Source organism: Rhinolophus hipposideros, assembly GCF_964194185.1.
Source record: "Rhinolophus hipposideros genome assembly, chromosome: 10".
NCBI classification, from domain to species: Eukaryota; Metazoa; Chordata; class Mammalia; order Chiroptera; family Rhinolophidae; genus Rhinolophus; species Rhinolophus hipposideros.
This window is the reverse complement of record NC_138056.1, coordinates 41,469,649-41,493,416: the sequence shown is the minus strand read 5'-3', so window position 1 is coordinate 41,493,416 and position 23,768 is coordinate 41,469,649. Positions and strand designations below refer to the sequence as shown.

At 33.6% G+C, this 23,768-nt stretch overlaps 1 protein-coding gene across 7 annotated transcripts in view; it reads right to left on the bottom strand.

Annotated features, from left to right (window-relative positions):
- The window catches only part of SBF2 (SET binding factor 2), a 396,450-nt gene that overhangs the window by 224,526 nt on the left and 148,156 nt on the right, over positions 1-23,768 (bottom strand). The gene's annotated exons all lie outside the window — the stretch shown is intronic.

The following is a 23,768-nucleotide window of genomic DNA, read 5'->3' as shown; positions in this document are numbered from 1 at the left end:
TACACATAGGAACACAGCACCAAAATGAGAGACTTCCCCCATTAGGACAAATCATAAAGTAAATTGAAGATAAAGTGGTAAGTCTCTACCACTGATGGAAAACAGAATTATTTTAAAAATTTCTCCATTAATCTATGAGTCTTCAATTCAGTACAATGAAAAAGATATCTTGTTCAAGACAGATCACATTCTAGGCTATAAAATACACTTTACAATATTTAACAGAATAGAAATCATATAATGTGTGCTCTCAGAACACAGAATTAAATAAGAAATCAGTAACAAAAAGACAGCTAGAAAATCCCAAAATACTTGGAGATTAAATAACACATTTCTAAATAAAATGTGGGTAGAGGCAAAATCTCAAAAGAAATTTAAAAATATTTTGAAATGAAAATAAATACAACTTATCAACATGTGTGGACTTCAGCAAAAGCAGTACTTAGAAGGAAATTTATAGCATTGAATGCATATATTAGAAAAGAAGAATGATCTAAAATCAATAATCTAACATTCTAGGAAACTATACCTTAGGAAACTATAAAAACGAGCAAATTAAATCCAAATTAAGCAGAAAAAAAATTTTTTTAATTAGAGCAGAAATGAATAAAATTGGCAAGAGAAATGCAATAGAGAAAAATCAACAAAACCTATATCTGGTTCTTTGAAAAGATCATTAAAATCAACCAGCCTCTAGCCAGGCTAAATAAGAAAAAAAGAGAGTAGCTACTAATTACTACTATCAGAAATGATCCCATGGATGTTAAAAAAAATAATAAAGGAATATTATGCAAAATTCCATGCCCACAAATTTGATAACCTCGGTGAAATGGACAAACTCCTTGAAAGACACAATCTGATAAAACTCACAAGAAATAGACAATCTGAATAAATCTGTATCTATTAAAGAAATCGAATCAATAATTAATAACCTTCCAAAATAGAAAGTATCTGGCAAAACAGGTTCACTAGTGAATTCTACCAAATATTTAAGGACGAAGTTAAATTATTCTCTACAATCTTTTCCAGAAGATAGAAGCAAAGGAAATATGTTCTGACTCATTCTATGAAACCAGCATTACCCTAAATGCCATAACCAGAAAAATAATTACAAGAAAACTACAAGCCAATAGCTCTCATGAACACAGATGCAAAAATCCTCAACAAAATATTTGCAAATCAAATCCAACAATATGTGAAAAAAATTATACACTACAACCAAGTAGGATTTATTCTAGGTATGCAAGGTTGGTTCAACATTTGAAAATCAACCAATCACATCAAGAAGCTAAACCAAAATATCACATGATCATATCAATAGATGCAAAAAAAGCATTTAAAAAAATTCTATTCATGACAAAAAACACTATTCATGACAAAAACTCTCAGCACACTAAGAATAGAGGGCAAGTTCCTTAACCCGATAGAAAACATTTACAAAAAAAAAAAAAATGTAGTTAACATCATACTTAACAGCAACAAACTGGAAGCTTTCTTGCTAAGATTAGGAACAAGGCAAGGATGTCCTCTCTCACATCTTTTCAAAATTGTACTGGAAGTCCTAGCACATACAATTAGACCAAAAAGAGGGAGGGGGGAGGAAAAAAATTTTAAATGTACATATTGGGAAGAAAGAAATGTAACTATCTTTGTTCCCAAATAACGTGATTGTGTAGAACATCTGAAAGGATCAACAAAAAGTAATAGACTTAGAAATAATAAGCAATCATGGCAAGGTTCCAGAACACAAGATAATAAAAGTCAATTGCTTTCCTATACACCAATAATGAACAAGTATTATCTGGAATTACAAATATAATAACATTTACATTAGTATCCCTCACACAAAATGAAATACATTAGCACCCCCCAAAAATGAAATACAAGTCTAACAAAATAAATAAATATAAAAGTTCTATATGAGGGAAACTATATAACTGGTGAAAGAAAGAAAAGAATAACTAAAGAGATAGATTCCATGTTCATGGATAGGAGGACTCAATATTGTCAAGTTTCAATGTCCCACCTTGATCTATAGATTCAGTGCAATCTGAAATCAAAATCCCAGGAAATTATTTTGTGGATATTGACAAATTGATTTTAAAGCTTATATAGAGAGGCAAAAGAACCAGCACAGCTAACACATAAAGCTACAGTAATTAAAACTGTGTGGTATTGGTGAAAGAGGAGACAAATTAATCACACAGAATAGAGCCCCAAAATAGACCAGACAAATATAGTTAACCAAACTTTGACGAAGGAACAAAGACAACACAGTGGAGAAAAGGTAGTCTTTTCAACCAGTGGTGTTAGACCAACTAGATATTTACATACAAGAAAATAAATCTAGATGCAGACCTTACACCCTTCACAAAAATTAATTCAAAGTGGATCATACACCAAAACATAAAACACAAAACTATAAAACTCCTAGAAGATAACATAGGAGGAAATCTAGATGACCCTGGGTTTGAATGACGTTTTTAGATATGACACCAAAAGTATGAACCATGAAATAAATAATTGATAAGCCAGACTTCGTTAAAATTACAAACTTCTGCTCTGTGAAAAACACTGTCAATAAAATGAGAACACGAGCCAAAGACTAGGAGAAAGTATTTGCAAAAGACAAATCTGATAATGTACTGTCATCCAAAATATACAAAGAATTCTTAAATCTCAATAAGAAAATGAACAACCCAATTTAAAAAAGAGTAAAGGACCTGAACTGACACCCCACCAAAGAAGATACACAGAAGGCAAATAAGCCCATGAAAAGATCTTCAACATCATATGTCACTGGGGAATTGCAAATAAAAACAAGATACCACTACACACCTATTAGAATGGCCAAAATCCAAATGCTGACAATTCTAAAATGCTGGCAAGAATGTGAAATAACAGGAACTTTCAATCATTGTTGGTGGAAATGCAAAAGGATACAGACACTATGGAAGAGTGAGGCAGTTTCTTTAAAAACTAAACATACTCTTAGCACATGATCCAGCAATAGTGCTTCTTAGAATTTACCCAAGGGAGCTGAAAACACACATTCACACAAAAACCTGCACATAAATATTTATAGCGGCTTTATTTATAATTGCCAAATATTTGGAAGCAACCAAAATGTCTTTCAGTAGGTGAATGGACAAATAATCTGGCACATCCACACAATGGAATATTATCTGGCATTTGAAAGAAATGAGCTATCAAGCAATGAAAAGGCATGGAGAAATCTTAAATGTATATTACTAAGTGAAATACACCAATCCAAAAGGATTACATATGGTATGATTCCAACTATATGACAATTTGGAAAATGCAAAACTATGAAGACAGTAAAGAGAATAGTGATTGCCTGCAGTTGAGGGTGTGATAGAGGCGTGAATAGACAGAACACAGGATTTTTAGGGCAGTGAAGCTATCCTATATGCTACTATAACTGGATACAAAGTATCATTCATTTGTCAAAACCTATAGAATGTAAAACACCAAGAGTGAATTTTAATGTAAATTATAGACTTAGAGGTCATAATGATGTGTTAATCAATGTAGGTTTATCCATTGATTGTAATAAATATACCTTTGTGGTGGGGAATATTAGTACTATGGGAAAGTCTGTGTTTTGGAAGTAGGAAGTACATGGGAACACTTTGTATTTTCTGCTCAATTTTGCTGCGACTCTTAAAACTATTCTAAAAAGTAAAATATTTTTTACAAATCTGAAGAAAAAGAAGTATCTTGATTAGCAATATTGTTCAAGAGATAAAACAAATAGAAATGAGTGCACCAACACAGCAGCTCTCTGTGCCAGATGACTCTGTTACTGTGCTTAATAACTGTGCAATTTTGAGCAATTTATTTAATCTCTCATTGCCTCAGTTTCCTCATCTATAAAAGGTAGACTTACCTGCTACTAATCTTAGAAAGCTTACATAAATTAACACGTGCAAAAGTGCCTCTCAGAATAGCCTCTGGCATATAATTCAGTGAAGTAAATGTTAGTAATTACGATTATTACCCCTTTGGTTCCAGCCACAGTTCCTATCATCATATCTGTAACACTTTCTTTCCCCTTCTTTATCAATTTTTCCAAAACCTGTCCCTCCTTAATTGCTGCATTGACTCAGCATAAAAAGAGGAAAAAAGCAAAATCTGGGTTATTTTCTGTTTGGAGAGAACTTAATCACGTTTGCAACTTCTCTACAGAATGAAAAATTCTACCAGACCAATAGATTTTAATGTAACAGAGTATGAAAAGTTCACTGATGTGTTTACAGATTCCACACTGTAACTAACCTTTAAGAAATGACTGTTTGTTAAATTTTGGTGTGGTATTCAAATAAGAGTTTCCACAATTATCTGAAAAGGTTATTAAAATACTCCTCCTTTTTCCAACTACATATTTGTGAGGCCTGATTTTCTTCATATATTTTAACCAAAACAAAATATTCCAAGAGCTTGAAAGTCGAAGTAGGTATGAGAATCCAGCTGTCTTTATTAATCCAATATCAATGATATTTACAAAAATATAAAATAATACTACTCTTTTCCCAATTTTTTTTGTTTGGGGAAACAGTTCTTTTTCATAAAAATATGCTATTTACTATGCAATTGTTTGTTGTTATTTTTAAATGAATAGCTTTAAAATTTCTAATTGTAATTTCTAATACATAAATGAATAGATAAAGCTACATGAACAAAACTCCTTGAGGATCCTCAATAATTTGTGAAGCCTTTTGTGGACTTGAAGCCCACAAAAGCATGAAGCCTACTATTCTAGTGAACTGGGTGTTAACATTGTAACCAGCCTTGGTTTAAGCTACTTGGGTAGCAGGAAAGTATAATCCTTGATAGAATTTGGGAATTTTATCAGATTACAACAAAACCCAGAAGTTTGTTTCAAAATCTTCTAACTCTTTCTCAACAAACTTCTTTCTCAGATTAAGTACCTTTTTCTAAAATGAGTTTCAATCAGTTTCAAAATCAGGAAAGAGGTGTCTGAGCTTGGTAATAAAATGATATAATGATTTACAGAGCCTACATCATCAGTTCCACTTGTCAAGAAACAATTCTTCTGATACAAAGTGAATCCATTCTGTAAATTAATAGCAAATAATCTTATTCTCTTAGAGGTCTGTCATTCATTACCATTCGCTGCTCATAGAGCTTGTTCAAGGGTACAAAAAGCTATACACTACAGAATGACATTATTTTCACAAAGTTTAAATGAAATTATACGTTTTCAATAAGGATCAAACTAAATTATTTTGTTAGAAACAATTCTATAAAACATACTAACTTCTCAAACCAAAGTACCCATCATTGAAGATAGTTCACAAATAACAAAATAACTTTTATAAACAAATAGATCTAGTACTTAAATAAGCAGATATTTTGCTACTGAAAACTAGAAAAAAAAACTCTTAATGTGCTCATGTTTCTCAAATGCTTTACACATACATAAAACATAATAAAAAATTACAGAATAACCAAAAAATGTCTATAGCATTATTGTGACTATATTTGAATTTGAATGAGCTCTCAAAAGTGAAATATTGTGTAGAAGGTTCTATGGATAACATTCTCCCTTAGTGTTTTCCAAGACCTTCATCCACATCTATAAATTTACAGCTCACTGAGACACATTTTATTGTCCAAGTTTTATATAAAAAAAATTAAAGTATCCCTTTTTTAAAACGCCTGTAAAAAATTATCTCTTCTAATAGAAAATAATAAACACATAACATCCAGAAGGAGAATATGAGAGCTTAGGTAGTAAGACCTTCTTAGTTACTTAAATGGCCTCATTTCCCTGAATTCTGTTAAATTCTGATTTAAAAAAAAAAAGTATTAACAGTAAAACTTTTGGGAAATTCCAAGGATCGTTTTTCAGATTTAATAAGTACTTCTTCAAAACTAAGCTGACTGTGACCACAACTAAGATAGTAATGATAATTCATGGTCAGCCTGGTCAGGTATTTTTTACTAAATTTTTCAAACAGGCTGTCAAGACAGTCAACTAGACACTGGTCACACATGAGATCTCTTATTTGACATTTAAATTACAGCTACATAAAGAAATTCTTTTATACTATGCACTTAAAAATATCAGGATATACTCCATAGGAAATTTGACACTGCATTCTCAAATGAAAAATATTAATACACATTCAGAAAATAAAAAATAGCTCTCACAACTGAGTTTACACAAATGTTTTTTAAAAGAATAAAATTTAGTTGTGGAGATTTTGTTGGGTATCCGATGGGCATGCGTCCTGTTTGGGAGACCACCTCAGGGATGCTGTGGATACCTGATCATGGCATTGGACACCAGAGGCTGGACATTAATGAATGCCAACTATAATTTTATATATATAATGTGATGGTTCGGTGTGGGGTCGGAGGGATGGTGGATGGGGGGAGGGGGGTTCACAGTGTGAGGGATATGGATGATGAACGTCTAAGTATTACCTTGTTTTGTACACCTGAAACTAATAAATAAATAAATTTATGAAAAAAAAAAAAAAGAATAAAATTTAACCTTCAGTTAAATGCCCACTTTTCAAATTCACTGTATTATAAGATTAAGTAATAACAGAATATGAGGTATCAGGAGATAGCCCACTATTTAATAAGAAGTACTCCTCAGGTTTGGATCTGAAATATAAAAATGCTAGCTGGTTCAACCATTTCAAATCTTAACCGAAAGTGTGCTGAGGAAGTAATAAACTATGAGGGAGTAGATACTACAATTCCTGAACCCGAACTCAAGTCACATTTCTGACAGGAATGTGAGAGACTATTTAGACAGCTGGAAACAGGGTAGTCACTAAGAGATAGTAAGCAGAATGATAAGCATTGAACAAACAGGATAAAATCAGGATTTTGCTCTCCTCAACGCCTTTATTGGCAAACAGAAAACAAAAATGCTATCACAGGTGCAAAAGTGTTTAGAATTGACTGTCATAACTGACTGGCCTACATTTGCCCTCCTTTCTCAAGTCACTGAGAAAACACATATCTTTAGAGTGATATTATCAATGGACATACCATATAAACTAACAAATAATATTGTTTTCAAATATACATGATGAGTGTATGTGCAACAGTTTATGTTTCTGACTACTCCCTTCTACCTTGACCCTCATCATTTCACACAAAACATGCTAAAAATTTTTTTACAACATATCTGGGGACAGTCAATACAGGGATTCCTTTTCAGGATTTTATCTCTTTCTTCAGCTCCAGTTTTCTTTAAGACCTTGGCATAACCTGGAAACAAATGATACTTCAAGTTTGCAACGTTAGAACTGACAGCCATTACTAGACTCCATACATTAATGAATTACAGATACCAACTTTGTTTACTTGCTTATTTCTTTTGCATAAATGTATGAAGTAGATCATTTGCAAATAGTCCACCTATCTGCAAACAAGAGTGCTAATAATTCCTGTTTGTGAAACACTACATAAAATTGTATCCTACAAGACTCATTTTACAAATGACTAACCCAATGCTATGAGAGGTTTAGGTCATACATCTAGCATGTAAGAAAGGCTGGGCTAGAATTCAAGTCTCTCTATCTCTAGGAACTGTCTTTTCACTGCTGAAAAATATCTTTATAAATCACCCTATGGGTATTACTTTATGTTAATATAAATTCATGGTAGAAAAATTAGAAATGAAAAAAAAAAAACTAAGGTCTTTGACATGCTAAATTCTTTGACCGGCAACCTTGCAATATTTATCTCTGGATGTGTGTAATACTTAGATAAAAGGGAATATATTATATATATAGTTGAATCCTGTTTTTCTCCACCTTCTGTAACGTACGTTTTCCCATGTACTCACCTATATATCAGAAAATTATTTCTAATGACCAAATATTACACCATGATGTAAGTATACATAAGGATCATAACTTAACCAATCCCCTATTGTTGCTCATTTAAGGTGTTTACAGTTTTTTTAATAACAACTATTGGGATAAGCATGGTATTTTATAAATCTTTCCAGGCATGTCTCATTATTTTCTTAGGGAAGGACTGGTTTTGTAGAGCACAACCAAAATGAGCACAAAAATGTTTAATTACCCTTGAATTCCTTTTAAAGGTTAGGCAACCTCAAAATTATTTTGTTTTGCTGATAGATTTCTAAAGAGGCCAAAAAAAAAAAAAAAGAAAACAAAGAACAATATTCTGACCAACAAAGAACTGATTTGTGAAATAAAGTAACAGAAACTTTGGGAGACTGAAATCTGTTGCCAATCCAGGCGAGGGTAATGTCAGGTGTTTGCTGACATTACCATACATATACATTTTTTAAAAGTCCAGAGAAAAAAAACTCTGTGGTTATAAGAGAAGCCAATTTGAGATTTGGGAAACTCTTCAATGTTTTTTTACCATAAAATAATGGGTATTACATATATGTGTCTAATTTTAGTGGACACTTTTTGATGAAGTATACTTAAAAAAAGACTATACTCAAAACAATTTGCTTTAACTAACATTAATTTAAATGGCTCATCTATACTACTTTTAGTAGAAATTTATATTCAGTTATTGTATTACTACTACACTTTACATTGTCCTTATCAATATAAAACGTTTATTATGTGTAAAATGATTGTGTGCCTAGAGAATCCAAGCAAATTGTCTACATACTGTTTGCATTAGTAAGAGGTTAGTTTTGTTTGTGGATATAAGAACATGTCAAAGTCAATAGTTTTCTTTGATACCAGCAATAAGTAACTAGGGAAAAAAATGCTATTCATAATATTAACACATTCTCAAAGCAAGAGAATGAGGTAACTTAATGTCTCAAGTTTTTAATATTTTGGCGTATCAGTCTCATAAAGAGCCCTACATATAAGGCTTTAAATGTAAAAGTTCAAGAAGCAGACTCCAAAGAGAAAAACGAACATTTGGAACAGATTCTAATATTCAAGTTTTGAAAAAATACACCTGCACATGATTTACAAATTTAGAACAATTCCAAGAGGAAGAGCACAAAATAAGTTATTAATAATTTCCAGTTAAGCATGGCAGATGAAACAAATGTGTTTACCTCTAAGACCTCCTGAAAACCCTCCAAAATTACAAGTAAAAAAGTACAAACAGCAAAGCAATGTAAAAAGAAGTAACAACAGGTTTAAAATGTTAAGATTTTGGAAGCAGAGAATCGGTCTACACTACAAATTCTGGGAAAATATAAGGAATAGGAGACACCATGTATGTATGAATGTATGTATGTATCAAACATGGAAGAAAGATCGAACAAACAAAAAAGGAACTCTGTGGCCATAAAGACAATGCAAGGAGAAACAGAAAGCTTCTAACACAGGAGAATGAAGGCTTCAAAATCATTAAGAAGAGTTTGTATATCAAAGACCATTTACAGAACGAGAGATGAAATAAAAAAAAAAATTAAGTAATAATAAAGGAACTAGAACACTGTCCCAGTTGATGCCCAAAATGGATAAATGGAAAATGGTAGAGAAATAAGTAAAAAAAATTGGATCACTGCAGGAGTTCTAATTCTTAGAACAGGAAATTCAGAAAGAGTACATATAAAAAATTTATAAAAGAAACAACAACACAGCCCTATCCTGCCCAAATAAGCCAAGAATCTTAGGACAGGACTAAATTTCCACATGTATAGCATAATCAATTAATGTTTTTTAAGACCCATTAATTTTAACATATCATCATAATATTTCAGAAAATGAAAGATAAAGAGAATATCTTAAAAGTTTCCAGAAAGAAAAAAATCAGTATTTTACAATGGATCAAAAATCAAAATAGCAATAGAAACCTCTTAATATAATTAATCACATTAATAGATACAATCAGAAAAATAAAATCAACTCCAAAATTTAAAAAATAGTACATAATTCATCACTCCCATTCTTAAATAATATAATGAGTCCCACTAAAACTGATATTATTTACTGGACATAGCTGAAGGAATTACACTAGAGAAAGAAATTAAAGACACAAAAATTAGAAGGCAAAATTATTATTTGCCAATGATATGATTATATAACCTAGAAAACTGAAGTGGATCAACTGAAAAACTGCTATAAACAACAGGAGAATACAAGATAATAAAATACAAAATTAATATATATAGATGACTCTCACTTTAGACTCTCACCTTTACTCTGTACACTGACACCTTAAAAATCTGGACAAAATGTATGAAATAATGGTTTGCAAGACCCTAGATATCACACAATGAAGGACAAAGATCCTTGAAAGGCAGGAGACAATGTGTGCTCTACTACTGGCCCCGATTCCTGCCTTGAGAGAGAGTAGAGGCCAAGTGGAGAGAGGAGAAACAGAGTCAAAGCTTATGGGACTCCCTAGATAACAAGACATAGCAAAGGCGCTTTGGAGACCATGGAACCTAAAGTTGTTAGGACAGGACACCGGATAGGAGGGATCTGCACAGAGAAAGAACGTGGGAGATCTTCAGAGGGTTCCTCTCAGGAATTCAGCAGTGTATGTGTGTGAGGAAACAACTGAGGCTGCCCAAAGAGCCACCTGAAAAGATTACAGAAAACAGTTCCCATCATTTAAGCATGACTGAGAAAAGTGCTTATTCCCACCATCGAAACTAGAAAAATTCATAATTCATGGGACACTGAAGAAAGTACACAGAAAAGTCTTGCATCAGTAGTGGGAATAATTAGTCCTAGACTAGATTTTCTCTGAACTCACATAACAAATCATAACAGCAAGATCCAAAGAGATCAAATTGCTTACAAACAACTGCATTTCAGAAGCTCAAGATTTATAGAAATACAAACTATCCACCACTCATCAAGATAAAATACATGATGTCAGGCATTCTATTAAAGATTAACAGACATGCAAAGAGATAGGGAATGATAACACATAATGAGGAGAACAAGCAATCAAAACTGATCTAGAATGACAGATGATAGAATGAACAGAAAAAGTAGTGGAAAATGTTACTGTCACTGATTCCCATATGTTGAAAAAGTTAAATAGAGACATGGAACACACACAAAAAGACTCAACTTAAACCTCTAAAGATGAAAACTACAGTGTATAAGGATTAAAAAAATATCTGATAGGATGAACAGACTAAATGTTACAGAAGAAAAGATTAGTAAACTTGAATTCACACCAATAAAAATTATCTAAAATGAAATACAGACAGAAAAAAGAACCCTCCAAAATGAAATTAGCATCAGTGAGCGCTGGGACAACTTCAAGCAAACTAATATATGAGTAATAAGGATTGATGAAGTGAAGAGGAAAAACAGAAAAAAAAACATTTGAAGAAATAATGGCCAAGAATGATATCAGATGAAAAATATGGATCTCTACAAAAACAATAAAGAGCACAAAAAGTGGTAACTACCTGGGCAAATACATATAATTTAATATTATTATTTTACTCTGTTTTAAAGATGACTGGCTATATGAACAAAATAACATTGCAGCATGGGGTTTACAGTATGTATAAATGTGAAATTTATGTCAACAATAGTTCAAAAGTTGGGAGAGGAAAATAATAAAAGAGAACAGTAGTCACGGATGTTTCATATCCTATAGGAAAGGTGGTATAGTATCACTTTAAGGTAGAGTGTGGTAAGTTAAATACACCATAGGTTAAAGATGTATAAGCCCAAGAGATGACAAAACAGAGCTAAAACTAGTAAGCAAACAGAGGAAATAAAATGGAATAATCAAGAAAAATGCTTGGTAAATCTAAAAGAAAGCAGAAAATAATGGGGAAGGAAAGGTCAATGAGATGAACAGAAAGCAAATAGCAAAATAATAGACTTAAGCCTAAACATACTAATACTCACATTAAATGGCAAAGATACTAAGATTTGATTAAAAAGCAAGACCCAACTCTATGCTAACTATAAGAAACACTTTAAAAACAAAGACCCAAAGAAGTTAAAAGAAAAAGGATGCAAAACAGATATCCTATGCTTACATTAACCAAAAGAAAGCTGAGTAGCTATGTTAATACAGTATTAATGTAGATTAGAGAACAAAGAATTATAGCAGGCCCATTGACAATATGGGCCAATTCATTAAGGGGATATAAAATCCTAAATATTTATGCCCTTAATGAAGACCTGCAAAATACACAAAACATATCTGATAGAAATGAAAGGAAAAAAGATACAAATTTCCTCTATTTAGTCAAAGATTTCAAAATCCTTCCCTCAATAAATGATAGAACAAGTAGAACCACAAAAAAAAAGAGTAAGGATATAGAAGATTTGAACAATAATATCATCCAACTTAACCTAATTGATGTTTATAGAACACTTCACACAACATCAGCAAAATACACATTCTTTTCAAGCACAGTTGGAACATTTACCAAGATAAGAACATATTCTGGGCCATAAAATAAGTTGTAATAAATTTTAAAAGATTCAAGTCATGAAAACTGTTCTCATACCACAAAGGAATTAAATTTAAAAATCAAAAACAGAAAGATCTCTGGAAAATGTACAGTATCTAGAAACTAAATAACACATTTGTAAATAATTCATGGGTTGAAGAAGTCAAAAGGGAAATTATAAAGTATTTTTAACTAAATGAAAATGGAAAGAATATCAGATGTTGGGGGATGCTACTAAACCAGGACATAAAGGGAATTTAGGGCACTAAACACTTAAAATAGAAAAGAACAAAGGTCTCAGTCAATGAACTCATCGTTTACCTTAAGAAACTCGATAAAGAGAAAATTGAATTCAAAGGAAACAGAAAAAAAGGAAATAATAGGGATCAAAACAAAACAATTGAATATTGATAAAAGAAAGTAAAAGTTAGTTCTCTGAGAAGACAAAAAATATGACAATCTTCTAGCAAGACAACTGAAAAAAATTTTAAACACAAATTGCCTATATCAGGAATGAGAAAGATGACATCACTAGAGATTCCACAGCTATTAAAAGGACTATATGGAATCGTATGAATATACTTTGCAAATAAACTTGAGAATTAGATAAAACAGACAAATTACCTGAAAGACACGAACTATCCAAGCTCACTCATGAATAGCCTGAACAAGCCTATATTTATCAAAGAAATTGAAATTATGGTTAAAAACCTTCCCATGAAAACTACAGTCCTAGATGGCTTCATTAATGAATTCTACTAAATATTTAAGGACTCAATAATAATAGCAATTCTACACAAACTCTTTCAAAAGATTGAAATGGATGGAATACATTCCAACTCATTCTATAAGGCCAGTATTATCCTGACACCAAAATCTGACAAAGACATTATAAAAAAAGAAAACTATAGTCCATTATGCCTCATGAACATAGTTGCAAAAATTCTTTAAAAAATGTTTTTTATCTAACAATAATGTTGTTAGTTAATGTTTATCTAACAATTAATGTTTTTTTGAATCTAACAATATAGAAAAAGGCTAATATGAGGTCTGACAATTAAGTTAGCAAATTTGCCACCATGTGCTTATATTGGCATCAACATACAAACACCTTGGCAAAGTTTCATAACCTTGGTATATCAGCATCTCACAGCTGTGTTTGTGTCAACGTGTGGCAGTGGCTTGCTGAGTGGTGTTCATTATTCTTGTTACGTGTTGTTGTGTGCCATTGTGAGAATGTCTGAACTTGAATTGGAGCAACGAACAAACATTAAATTTCTTGTTAAACTAGGCAAGAGTGGAAGCGAAATCTGGGACATGTTAGTTCAATTTTATGGGGATAATGCCATGAAGAAAATGGCAGTGTACAAATAGATTAAATATTTTTCTGAGGGGAGAGAACACATCACTAATGAAGAGAGGTCAGGGCAGCCAGTAATGAGCAGAACTGACGAAAACATTGCAAAAATTTGTTGAACTGTGCATCAAAATCGTTGGCTGACTGTGAGAAGCATAGCAGACCAAGTAAACATTGATAGAGAAACAGGAAAATCTTGACTGAAAATCTTGGCATGAGAAAGGTGTGTACAAAAATAGTCCCAAAGGAGCTCACCGATGAACAAAAGCAAAGGAGAGTCGAAGTTTGCCAAGACCTTTTGGAGAGGCAAGACGATGTTTTGGGCCATATTATCACTGGTGATGAAACATGGGTGTACCAATACGACCCTGAAACAAAGCGTCAAAGCGCACAATGGAAGTCAGCCAATTCTCCACGACCAAAAAAGTTCTGTCAGTCCAAATTAAGAGTCAAAACGATATTGCTAACCTTTTTTTGTATCAGGGGGATTACTTATTATGAATTTGTACCAACTGGACAGTTAAACAAGTTTACTATTTGGAAGTGCTGAAAAGGCTGCATGAAAAAATTAGACGACATGAACTTTTCGCCAATAATTAATTCATGGTTCTTGCATCACGACAATGCACCAGCTCACACGGCACTGTCTGTGAGGGAGTTTTTAGCCAGTAAACAAATAACCATATTGGAACTCCCTCCATACTCATCTGATCTGGCCCCCAATGACTTCTTTCTTTACCCGAAGATAAAAAAAAATATTGAAAGGAAGACATTTTGACATTAGGGCACCAAGGTAATACGACAGCATGTCTGATGGCCATTTCAGAAAAAGAGTTCCAAAATTGCTTTGAAAGGTGGACTAGGCACTGGCGTTAGTGCATAGCTTCCCAAGGGGAGTACGTCGAAGGTGACCGTAGTGATATTCAGCACTGAGGTATGTAGCACTTTTTTTAGGATGAGTTCGCGAACTAATTGTCAGACCTCATACACCATGACCAAGTGGGATCTACCCCAGCAATACAGGGTTGCTTTATATTTGAAAGCAATCAATGTAATTCATCATTTAAACATGTTTGCATCAGAAATTAAAACAAACTAAAAAAGAAAAATGATATGATCATTTTAATTGAAGGAGAAAAAGCATTTGACAAAGTTCAGCATCCTTTCTGTTAAAAACTCTGAGCATGCTAGTAATAAAAGTGAATGTCCTTAACCTGACAAAAGCATTCATGCAAAAGCTAACACTATACTTAATGTTGAAAAACTGAATGCTTTTCTGCTAAGATCAGGAACAAGATAGGCATGTCTGCTGTCACCACTTCTATTCTACTTTGTGTTGCAGGTTCTACCCCAAGCAATCAGGTGAAGGGTGGAAGCGGGGGAGGGAAGGAGAATGGAAGGGAGGAATCTATGCATGTGTATAAATATTCAGGTTTAATTTGAATAGTACAATAAAACCCATCTACCCTTATCTAGATTCACTGCCAACATTTCACCACATACAAATATTTAGTTTTCCTTCATGTGTCTTATTTAGCCTTTAAGGTAGAATTTATTAAGTTTGTAGTTACTAAAGTTGAAATTTTATAAATAGCTTCTAAGATAAATCATATTATCAAGACTTTGTATATTTTATGAGAACGTTAAGATTCTAGTCAATACAGAGAATTAAGATTTCAAAAATCTTACAGACCCAATACATTTGCTCACTTCCTGAAGCTTATCGCCCTTTAAAGAGTCAGGAAATAGCTTATTAGTTATAGATATACACTTAATTGATAAATGGAAATTAAAAAATACTCATAAGAATTCCTTGATTTTTTTTTTTAAGGATTAAAATTCAAAAGTTAGTGCTTAAATAAAGGAAACAGGTGAGTTGCGATTCCTCTTCCTTTCTGGTTTATAAACACTGGAATTTTACTAATTTTCTGGATAACAAATGGAAGTGATACTATCATTTGGGGCTTTTCCACTTAATAGTTGCATTACCATAATCTCAAAAAACAAAGAACCCATGGAATCTTGATTTTAACTGACTCCTTCAAAAGACTATACAATGTGGCTAATATTACATGAAATTTAAACTTGAGAAATTACATAATGTGTGAAACATTAATTTGCATTCTTGTCTTTTAAAGTACTTCAAAATTGCCCAAAGGAGAAGTTAACGAGAATTACTGGTTTTCTACTTAAAGAAAATAGAATTCAACGGCCTGCTAGAACCTAACACACAGCCTCATCTAAAGGGCAAAAGGAATGCAAGAGGTATTATTATTTTTAAGGGAAAAGTTTATAAAACAAAGGGGAAAAGTAGATGCTACCTACCCGAGGAAAAATAACTTATTAGAAGGTCTGAACAGGGAAAAACCACACAAGATGAAATCTTTTATGACATAAAATTACATACTATATATTAAGGTCAATAACATAAAATTACATACTATATATTAAGGTCAGAAAATTGGCTTCAAAACAAAGTACATGCAAAAGTCTCAACAAAATGTCAACAAATTGAATTCTATAGTATATAAAAAGAATACTAAACTTAAATAAGTGGGGTTTTTTCAGGCAGCTTAACACTGGTTCAATATTCAAAAACAAATCAACATAATTCATCATATTAACAGACTAAAGCAGGGGTGTCAAAACTGTGGCCCGTGGGCCAACTGTGGTCCGCAATCCATTGTTAATTGGCCCGCAGCAAATTCCAAAAATATATTTAGTTTACTTAAATAAACCAGGTGAGGCAATAGTACTTCACCTCGAGTGAGTGGCCTGGATGTTTGTGTATTTTACCGCATATGGCCCTTGGTAAAAAATGTTGAAAAAAGTTTGGACACCCCTGGAAAGAGAAAAAACTACATCAGTAGTTTTTTATATCAGTAAATCAGAAAAAGCAGTTAACAAAATTTCCACTTTTATAAATAACACCCATCAGGATAAAATTCTCAGCAACCTGGGAATACAAGGGATCTTCCTCAATCTGATAAATGGTACACGCAATAAACCTATAGCTAACATCCTCATTAATGGAGAAAGATGTAACACTTTCCTTAAGAACCGGAACAATGCAAGGATATATACATTCACCATTCTGTCAAGAAAAAGAAAGAAAAGAAATATAGAATAGAAAAAAAGAAATGTCCCAATTTACAGGTAATAAGAATGTCTAAGTCAGGGCCGGCCTGGTGGCTCAGGCGGTTAGCGCTCCATGCTCCTAACTCTGAAGGCTGCCAGTTCGATTCCCACATGGGCCAGTGGGCTCTCAACCACAAGGTTGCCAGTTCAATTCCTCGAGTCCCACAAGGGATGGTGGGCTCCGCCTCCTGCAACTAAGATTGAACATGGCACTGTGAGTTGAGCTGCCACTGAGCTCCTGGATGGCTGTTGGTTGGAGTGCGTCCTCTCAACCACAGGGTTGCCAGTTCAATTCCTCGAGTCCCGCAAGGGATGGTGGGCAGCACCCCCTGCAACTAAGATTGAACACGGCACTGCGAGCTGAGCTGCCACTGAGCTCCAGGATGGCTCAGTTAGTTGGAGTGCATCCTCTCAACCAGAAGGTTGCCGTTTTGACTCCCGCAAGGGATGGTGGGCTATGCCCCCTGCAACTAGCAACAGCAACTGGACCTGGAGCTGAGCTGCACCCTCCACAACTAAGACTGAAAGGACAACAACTTGAAGCTGAACGGCACCCTCCACAACTAAGATTGAAAGGACAACAACTTGACTTGGAAGAAAGTCCAGGAAGTACACAATGTTTCCCAATAAAGTCCTGTTCCCCTTCCCCAATGAAATCTTTAAAAAAAAAAAGAAATAAAGAAAGAAAAGAAGCAAGGATTTGAATAGACATTTCTCCAAAGAAAAAATACATATGACAAAAAACACATGAAAAGACGTTCAACATCATTAGTCATTAGAGAAATGCACATAAAATACACAGTGAGCCAGCACTTCACACACATTAGAATGGGTATAATCAAGTGATAAAAGTGTTGGCAAGGATATGGAGAAACTTGGAATCCTCAAATACTACTGGTGGAAATATAAAATGGTGCCACCCCTCTTCAAAAACAATCTGGCACTTCAGCACAAGGTAAACACAGAGCTACCATATGACCCGACAACCCCCATTCTTATGTAGGTATATACCCAAGAGAAATGGAGATGTGTCCACACAAAAACTTGTGCATGACAATTCACAGCACATTGTTCACAACAGCCAAAAACTGGAAACAATCCAAATGCCCTTTAACAGATAAATGGATAAACAAACTGTGGTATATTCAAATAATGGAATAGTAAGTAATAAAAAGGAACAAACTACTGATACATGCAACAACTTAGATGAATCTCAAATATCTTATGCTAATTGAAAGAAACTCGGACCTAAATGTTATATACACTGTATGACTCCATTTACACGGCATTCTCAAAAGGATAAAACTACAGTAATGGAGAAGGTATCAGTGGTTGCCAGGGGTTTTGAGTGGCAGGAGGTGTGATAATAAAGGGACAGCACGAGGAAGTTTGTTGGACAGATGGAACTGTTCTGAATCCTGAATGTAGTGGTGGCTACAGGGATCTAATCGTATGTTAAAATTCACAGAGCTGCACACTAAATAAACAAAAAGGTCAATTTTACTGTATAATAATTTAAACAATAAAACTTTTTCAAACAATAACAAAATATTCTATTAATCAGACCCAGTAGCTTCCTATTAAAATAAAATTTAAAAATAAAGTAAAAAAATAAACATGGCTAAATTGGAGTGTTTACAGCCGAATAGGATATTTTTCCGGGGGGTTTCTGATTACTTAGAAAAAAAAAAAGGAGGTGTTGAGTGTGCCACAATTTATATTATGGTTTCCCTAGGAGACCGGGAAGTAAGGATTTCAGTGCATGTAGTTTATTTGGGAGATAATCCCAGGAAACTGTGATAGGGGAGTAGGAAAACAAAGGCAGCTACGCTCTATGTTTAAATGAACAGGCTACAGTTGCAGCAACTGGAGCTTACCCATGCTGAGGAATTCTGAGACACAGTACAGAACATGCATTCGAGTTGTGCCACTCAAAGGGGAAAGGAGCTAGAGGTTTTGCCCTCAGTTTCTGTAAGTCATCAATTGAAGGCAGCTCCTGAGAAGCATGAATTGCCCAGGACTTGTGGCGTGCCAATCTCCAGGGGCAGAGCAGACACTGCAGGACAAAGAAGTCCCTTGAGCTAAAAATCACAGCTTCTGCCAGTCAGATGTCAGGACAATGGGCATAGAAATGGAAGGTACTAATGGAAAATGGCTAGGGTACTGAGGAAAATGGACAGTGCACTAACAGCGTTTGCTCCAGACGGATAAACACGTGTGGTTGGATATGAACAGAATTATCTCTGGAAAAAAAAAAAAACAAAACAAGAAACTGTCTGTTGAGGGTTAAAAGAGAGAGGTCACTTTACTTTCAATTCTTTTTGAATTTTTCACCATAAATATAAATACTATCTTTTGAAGCCTAACCACAATTATCTGAGAGAGATGATGGCAGCTGGGATTGTGCTAATAGTGTTGAGAGATGGGGAAGAATAAATAGGTTATTTTGAAAGTGCAGTTAATGTGATGAATGGAGCATGTGAGGGAAAGAGAAGAACCCTAAATGAGATTTAGGTTTCTGGGGTCTAAGCAACTATATTGTTAAATGGGGTCAATAATAGTACCTTTTACGTAGGGTTTTTGTGAAAATGGACATGCTTAGAACGGTGCCTAAGCACCGTTCTAACCATGTAAATATGTACTCAATAAAGGATACATTAAGGAAAATAAAGTAGGCTTGTACATACACTTAGCTATATTTATGTGTTTCATATATTCCTCATGAAATTGAAATGCAATTATTTTAATGTTCAAATTATTAAATTGCTTATTAAATTGAACTTAAGCAACAGCAATTTCTTTAACAAATGACTTGCTAGGAAAATCAGGCAAAGAAGAAAATTATCTACTAAGAAAGATTTAAGAGATCTATCAACTGAAAGCAACATATGGAATTTGTTTGGATTTTGCTTCAAGCAAACCAACTGTGAAAGATAGTGGAAGCACAATACACACACATACACGCATAAAGGGGGAAATATGAAGACTGTTGGATATCTGGTGACATTCAGAAGTTATTGTTAATTTTTTTAGGTATGAAAATGACATTGTGGCTGTATTAAAAAACTAAAAAGGTCTTAACTTTTAGAATACAGAGTACTGAAATACTTATTAATGAAATGATAAGTTGAACCACATGAAATTATCACTTTGTAGGTAAAAAGTGGATGGATATAAACAAGTTCATATGATCCAATTGGTATAATATCTGTGGTTTGTTTCAAAATAATCTAACTGGAAGGGTATGACACTGATGAGTAGATAGAGCTTATCAATGAAAAAAGAATGAGCCAGAGTTAATGACTGTTACAGTTAGATGACAAGTACATGGTATTTCATTATTTTGATGTTTTAATTTTTCTATGTTTTTAATGAAAAGAGAGAACCCCCATCATATATAACGATACCTTGTCCAATGCTCATTGGCACTCTATATGACATACAGTAAATATCAAAAATATAGATGTTGAAATGATGTCTAAACCAATATTCTTAGAAAGGCCCATCTATAAGAAATGATGGGCTAACAAAAACACAGCTAACGGGATAATCTGTAATCGACAACCTAGAGGAAGACTAAAAATAAAAGTAACAAATTAGACCAGCAAAGGAAGACAAATAAAAAAACAAAAATTAGAAACAAAATGTTCTTCAAATAAAACTCTCACGTGTGACTTACTATGACTGAATCTTCATTCTGCAGATTTCACCATCTGAAGGTTTAGGAAAGCTATATGTTCTTCACACAATCTTTTCACCTGCTTTTAGTCAGTATTTTCAATGATTTCATTTAGGCTGATTAAAAACATTTGTTCCAAATTCTATTACCTATCTCTGTTTACTAGATGCAGATGTAGGCACAGATTAGGTAGAGGATATAGAAAATTCTAAATTATGTCCATTAAGCTCTCTAGAGTCATTTTTTATTACATCACAATTTTAAACCTATATAAAAGATTTCTTAAAAAAGACATTTCTTCCTTATAGGCAGTCAAATGTTGTCTATACATGTAATATATATTACATACAATTTGCAAATATAGTCAATGTTAATAAGGATAGACTCATTCTATTCTTGGATCTCTCTGGAAGATTTTATTAAGACATAATAGTTCAAAAGTTATAGAAAAAATATTTCTGAATATTACAAAGAACCTTTTAATAATGATAGCTGTCAAACAATGGAATTAACTATCTCCTAGAGAATAAGAAAGTACCCTTACTGGACATATTAAACCAAAAGCTAGATGGCAGCTTATCAGATATACTAAAAAAATAGATTAATAAAGAAAGCTGACTTAATAATCTAATGGTCTCTGAGACCAAACAGAAAAGAACAGATTCCTGATTCTAGCCTTAACTTAGGTTATGATTTTGGTGAAATTACCTAATTTCTCTGAACCTCAGTTTTTCTTGAACATAAAATACATCTTATTTTGCTGATAAGATTAAAATTTATAATGCAGGTAAATTATTTAGCATAGTACCTGGGGCACAATAAATGCTTAATAAACACTATTATGGAAACTTTAGACTGTCACACAGCTGATACTCAGATACACTAGCAATCAAAGTCACCTTCACTGCTACTGCTATTGCTATTATTACGGGAGGGAATAGTAAGTGGTTGATGAATGAAACAGAGGAAACCTCCTCACCTGAGACATTAAGGGTGGGACAGTAAAAGGAACAGAAGGCCATTGCTGGAGGATAGGATCCAGGTCCTGTGTGTCAGTATTTCTAGAAACAATAGGTGCAGTGATGGTGACCCTGAGGCAGATGGTAATTAATTCAATTAGTTTACTGAACAACTAGTATGTGTCAAGCACGGAAAATAGTGTATCAAAGATAAAATCCCCACCTTGTGGGAGTTTCCTTTGCAGTGTTCCTGGTGATTCCAATAATGCACTGCTGTTACTTAAAGTAATTCAAGAAAACTCCTGAACCTGAAATGTGTGTATAATAGCTGTCTCTTTTATGAACCCAGACAAGGGTGCAGGGAATGGCTGCATCCCCTTAAGTGGCTTGTACTATAAAGTTTGCAAAGGAATAACACTTCAAGTTACAGTGGTACCTGATATAAAACCATCAAATATAAGGTAGATAAACCACACAAAACACCTGTAATAAAAATCGGTTAGCAGCCACGGATCAAATAAAAGTATGTTTCCAAGTATCAATTCAATTCATGGCTGAGATTTCAATGGCAAAAATAACCCAAGTCTTACTGTAAATGGTGACTGTTTGCAACACTACACACAAGCTATCATTCTTCAAAACACAAGATACAGTGTAACTTGTGATTTGGAAATAAATCAAAATATTCATCTAAGGAAAATAATGAAATATGATTCAAGCAGTTCAAAATTTGTTAGTTTTAGTTTCATAAGCTTTATAAAAATATGTTTGGTATGAAATGCTAACACTGTTTTTGATAAGACCTGTCTAAACAAGATGAGCATTATTTACCAAAACAGAAAAACAATGTTTTAGCCTGATATGGGCAGTTGACCAGCTTTAAATTCTATCATTTATCAGTCACCCAGAATATTTATTGCTTATTTACTTAATGCAGCCTTTCTGAGAAAGGCACTTGCAGAATATTCACTGGCTGCTAAATATTATTGTTAGAAGCAGCAACCAGAGATGGTTATCTGTTTAAGCTGTTTATCTTTGTCCCTTGAAAAAAAATTACAGCTAACAGAACAAAATGTTCTACTGCAAAAGCGCTGTCTAAAAGTATCTGGATAATAACAAAATGGGTGTTTCCATGGAAATTAGAGGTAACAATCTTTGAAAAGCAGGCTGGAGGGGGGGAAATCTTCTTTTCAATAATTACATTATTAAAAAACAAAACATACGAGGTTGGACAATTAAGTTGGCAAACTTATCCTAGAAAAAGTGCTACATATCTCATTACTGTATATCACTACAGTCACCTTTGAAGTACTCCCCTTGGAAAGCTATGCACCAATGCCAGCACCTAGTTAGTCTACCCTTCAGAGCAATATTGGAACTCTTTATCTGGAACGGCCATCAGAGCTGTCGTCGTATTACCTTTATGTCCTGAATGTCATCAAAATGTCTTCCGTTCAATACTTCCTTTATCTTTGGGTAAAGAAAGAAGTCATTGGGGGCCAGATCAGGTGAGTAGGGAGGGTGTTCCAATACGGTTATTTGTTTACTGGATAAAAACTCCCTCACAGACAATGCTGTGTGAGCTGGTGCATTGTCGTGATGCAAGAGCCATGAATTGTTGGTGAAAAGTTCAGGTCGTCTAACTTTTTCACGCAGCCTTTTCAGCACTTCCAAATAGTAAACTTGGTTAACTGTTTGTCCAGTTGGTACAAATTCATAATGAATAATCCCTCTGATACCAAAAAAATCTTAGCAATATCGTTGCAACAAGTTCGCAAATTTAATTGACCTCGTATAAAGAGAACCTATTACCAGAAACTGAACCGAAGTACCAAATGTTTGTCATCTCTCCAATATAACTTGTGATAGAATCACTGAAATTCTGGAATAAAACTTCTGAATTGGAGACGGAGGGGTAAAGTGAATGTTAACTGAACACCTAGCGACAGACAGGTATAAGAGAGAGGGGAAGGGAAGAGAAAAACAACAGCAGAAAAATAACTCCCACTCAAAATGAGCCTGCAAACAATATTCAAGATCGTATGGGGAAATTTAATGGTAAAAATTATAGCCATCAAAAAGGATAATCAGAATGTGAATTTACCCTGTATGAAATTAATTTTACAGAAATAAATAACAAAAATGTTTAAAATAAGTTCATATAGAATGGAAATCATACAATGTTCAAAGAGATAAAGGAGAGCAAAACTTCAATTGAAAATGAGTAAGAAATAA